Source organism: Schistocerca gregaria, chromosome 2 (assembly GCF_023897955.1).
Source record: "Schistocerca gregaria isolate iqSchGreg1 chromosome 2, iqSchGreg1.2, whole genome shotgun sequence".
NCBI lineage: Eukaryota > Metazoa > Arthropoda > Insecta > Orthoptera > Acrididae > Schistocerca > Schistocerca gregaria.
Genome location: NC_064921.1, coordinates 447,186,952 through 447,191,882, shown reverse-complemented (window position 1 = coordinate 447,191,882; position 4,931 = coordinate 447,186,952). Strand labels below are relative to the sequence as shown.

Sequence of the window (4,931 nt, the reverse complement as noted above, 5' to 3'; positions counted from 1 at the left end):
TTCATAGAAATAATTTCTCCCAGTGTATAATGGATTCTTCAAGTGGCAACATTGATGTGCACACAAAATCTAAGAAAAGCCCAAAAATGTGAGGTACAAATTGTAATAAAGATAGGTTTTTAAAAAAACTGTGTTCATTGAATACAGGACCTGTGAGTGAACTGTATCAGATGTCATTTTTTAGGTCCTGTCATACGAAAGTGTAGGCTTCATTTTCTCTAATTGAAATGGCAAAACAAGAAAAGGGGAAAAGATTGCCATTAGTCTATTCAAAGTATGAAATTAATGGTACTGGAAGGAAAATGATATGTAAAATTATTTAGTATTATTTATTGTCTTTACTGTGGATTTCGAATAAAATGCACTTATGACTGTGCAATTATGCAAAGACACTGAACTTAGAATTCATTATCAGTAGTTATTCCTAGATATTTCTGCATATACACAGCAAAGACGGGAGTGGGGACTCTAAATTTGCTTCAGTGATGACATTGTATGTTTTTATCATCTTTGCCAGGTAATTATTCTTGTTTAGTCTGAAAACCGCACTCAATACATTCTTTTGTAGACTTGTTCACGTTGACATTGTGTGTTGCGCATGTTGATACTGCATCAGTTTGTTAAATGGGAATTCCATGATTACTGATTTCACAACTGAAGGTGGTCTGAAGAGAGAAGTTTTGGAAAGGTTACACGCATGAGGCTCCTTGATAAGTGTCATTACTTAATTCTTTATACTGTTACAATAATTTTGTGTGTGTCTAAGGAACTCTTCTGTTGTCTTATAGTTTCATTTGAAAATGTGAAGTAGTATTTAAGTTGTATATTGAAGTTTTTATACTAAAAACTTTGATTTGTTTATAACTTTGTGACTGAATTCACAACAGCTCTGTGAAAGTGGTACATTCATTGTGTGTGTTACTCAGTGTTGTTCGTCATATTGTGAACAGAAATGTGTATGTTAAAAGAATGTGGTTCAGTTTAATGAACAAAAGTGACATATTTGTACTGATTTTTAAAGTATTATGATCATTTTACGTTTAAACTTGTGTGTTTTATACAAAATAAATATCTTTATCAAATGCAAATCTGTCCCCCCTTTTTCATTGTATTGATTAATATTGCCGTCTATTAATAGCTGTAGGTTTAAGCTCAGTTGTTTCCTAAATTTATGATCCACAGGAAATTTTACTCCCCTCCCCCCCTCTCCTGCACATAAAATAGTACATGAGGTTTTGAATGATACCTGCGTACTGATGGGTAGATTGCAGCACAACCCGTGTAATATGCCAGTTCCCATAAGAGACAGCATCAGCTCTCTATGGATCCTGCTTTCAGTGCATGAGAGAGATGTTTATACTTCAATTAGTTACATTGTTAGCCATCATGAGCAGAACTGCTATATTGTTGCCCATATTTTCTGCTGTTTTTGGGGGGGATAAAATTATACTACAGGGTTCATCTTTGGTATGTTAGTGTAGACGTTGTCTCTAAATCATCTAAGTACTGACTTCTTGTTTTTACTTTGTGTACATGCTCTGTCATGTATGGCAGATAAGTTCACTTGGAAATTTTAGATTCTCATATATTCATGTCATTTCCCTGTTAGCTTTCATTTATTGCATTGAAACTTGTGCAGGCCATGATGTATTGCATCTTTTTCTAACATTCATGAATTCCACATAAAATTTGTACTGTAGTGCAAGTTGCAGATGACATTTGTGTTTTCCCCAAATTTTTCCGATTACGTTGTGCTTCTGAATATTGTTCACATTGAGGTCAGTGTATAGTTATGTCATGAAGGTTTATTTTTGTGAAATTTTGATAGCTTACAATCTTGCATAGTTTATATACTAATAAATCTGCAGTTGTGAGCTACAGCTGTGTATTCTGTAAACTGGCAACAATATCTTGTCCAGAAAATTGTTTTCCCACTCATTGATCAGTGTGAACTTAGGAATTTTTCTCGATCGTGACTTAAAATGGAACACATACAAAGTCAACCATTGTGGTGAAATATTGTGTTAGCACATATTGTAACTATTTTATCATGTGGCAGTTCGTTTCCTCTTTTAATAGTATACTGCCTGTGTTTGTTTTGAAATACTGGTATTTATTACTTTGTTTACCAAGTCTGTTAGCTCAACAAAACAAAAGCTACAGACACACACTAAAGCCGGCTGGTGCGGCCGAGCAGTTCTAGGCGCTTCAGTCTGTAACCGCGTGACCACTGCGGTCGCAGGTTCGAATCCTGCCTTGGGCATGGATGTGTGTGATGGCCTTAGGTTTAAGTAGTTTTTAGTTCTACGCGAGTGGTGATCTCAGATGTTAAGTGCCATAGTGCTCAGACATTTTAACATGCACTAAAGTACTGATTTACCGAATGAGTGAATTTTATCCCAGGTTTTCCTCACATTTATAAAACAAACTACTATCTAGGGCATTGTAGATTTAACTCTAATGCAGGCTGTTCCAGCTCGTTGGCTCCGTTGTGAGCCGCGGAGCGCTCCCTGCTCCAGGGAGCCGTGTCTCTCGCTGTGACCATCAAGTGGGCCAGCAAGTGGCACGTCTGGCTGAGGCAGGTGGCAAGACAAGCGTTTTGATGTGCCAGCTGCGTCTTACAAGATCGACAACCTCATACTTTAGCTGCTAAGACATGGTGACATGCTACACCAGGAAATACAATGTTCAGGAAATAAATATAGAATGCAAGCTCAGCATGTGTGGTGCTTTTGTCAAGCGCTATCGAAAATGCAACAAAGCTCTGCGCCTTTTTCGTGAGCTGTGTTTCTAAATCCACTGCCATGCCCAGTATTCGATGAGACATTGCTTTGACAAGCAAACCCCTTCAATTGCCTGCACCTCCCTTGGAAACAAACATTCTACAACTGCTACCATTCACGATTTTACGAGTGGTCCCACCGAAAACGGCTTGCCACTTGTTGCAATGATGTGAGCAACCCTGTAACTTGCTTGAATTGCAGATTCAGTAGTGTTTTCACCGCTCTCGTTCACCTGAAAATTATAAACACATTATAGAACACGAATTATGTTGCATGTTTTGATACCCTCCGTATTACAAAACCGTTTTTAAACTTACGTCTCCTGGTATGTCATTCTTAAGCCTGGCTACCAGTTCTCTGCGTGCAACACCTCCTACCTGATCGTAGTGCACTGCGTGAAGACATGGATAATGTCGTTGTATATTGTACCTCTTCGCAGAAATAAATACTTTATGACGTACAATACACTGCAGACGACCATCCCTCTCAGAGAATAGAAAGGTATGCTCCAATGTACAGGGCTCCTGCGGCTAGTCATAGCTGTCATTGAACACGGATGATTGCGTCAGTTGCGGCTGCATGTTGCCAGGGGGCAGTGAGTACGCTTTCCCCTCCACGCCGGCTCCGAGCTGCCGCAGTGAGTGCTCCGGCTCCATGGAGCTCAGTTGGAACAGCCTGCTCCAATGGGTACTTGTAATTCTTGCAATACAACAGATATTTAAATTAAAAAAATAAACAGTGAGTTTAATTTTATGTTGGTTTTTACTGCTCTAAAATCTTTGTAGTAGTCAGAATGCAGCCCCTCTGAGAATGCTGTTCTTGGGCTACAGGGTGAGATAGCTGTTATTTGTAAGCAGCTGGAAATCCCTCTGACTGTTGTTTAGGGATTGGAAGCTTCTGCGAGTGGGTGTGCTTGACTGACTACCCAGAGTTGCTTATGACGGGTACCAAAAAATCTGTTCTCCTATGTGGCTCCTCTCCAGAACGTATCAGACAACAAGACTGTGAGTGGTGAGTTAGTGAGAGTTCTACGAGTCCTGCTCTGGAGCAGGGGAACCAGAAAGAACTCGATGTATTACTCTCACCCCCCCCTCCCCCCCTTACCAACAGGTTTAAGGTACTGTCTCAAATTGAAACTGAAACAGCCATACACTGCCTGCTGAGTTCGATGTCAGGAAGAAGCAGAATACGAAAGGCTAGAGGTTTGTTAATCTTCAGCAATTCTGATGAATGGTAAATAACGGTACCGCTTAGGGAAATGGCAACAAGGAATAAGAAGCATCACCTTGTGCGTTTGAATTTATGCCCGAGGGACTCATTAGCATGTTTAAGAGACTGTTCTGTCGGTCATTGAGAGAGCAACCAGCTGCAGATTATGGCGCACATTGAAAGAAACAAAGAATCGTTTTAGGTCGAGATGTGTGTACGAAATTTCACCAGTGTTCACAAGCTGTAGCTTTGCCTGCACAACTGATTGTGGCCACCCTGGTTCTGAATCAGATGGAAGGCTTGAGCCAGAGACTTCTAAGGTTCTGTGACATGAGAACTGTTGGATCCCTCTACATGAGTCATGTGCACCACACATCAGAGGTATCTGATTATGATTTTATGTAAGCATGCAAAAAAATATGTATATATAAAACTCAGTCCTCTAATTTTCACCGTTCTTCTATAGCACCGTATCTCTATTGCTTAAATTCTCTTCTGTTCTGTTGTCTCACATTGCATCTTTCACTACCATACAAGGCTGTGCTGCAAACAACATTCTCAGAATTTCTTCATGAAATTAAGGCTTGTGTTTGATGCTAGTAGACTTATCTGAGGAATGCCCTTTTTGTGAGTGGTTGTCTGCTTTTTATGTGTTTCTTGCTCGGTGCATCACAGGCTATTTTGATGCCTTTGTAGCAGATAGATTTCCTTAACTTGATCTATTTCAAGATCGCCAATTCTGATGTTAAGTTTTTTGATATTCTTATTTCTGCTACTTCTCATTACTTTCATCTTTCTTTGTAATACCTTCAGGCCGTATTCTCTATGCTTAGAGTGTTCATCTGTTTAACAGATCATGGAATTCTTCTTCAATTTCGCTGTGGATAGCAATGTCATCAGCAAATGTTATCATAGATAACCCTCCACCTTGAAACAATC

At 39.5% G+C, this 4,931-nt stretch overlaps 1 protein-coding gene across 1 annotated transcript in view; it reads left to right on the top strand.

Annotated features, from left to right (window-relative positions):
• Positions 1 to 4,931, top strand: part of LOC126325488 (mitochondrial ribosome-associated GTPase 2) — a 171,454-nt gene that overhangs the window by 46,007 nt on the left and 120,516 nt on the right. The window lies entirely within an intron of this gene.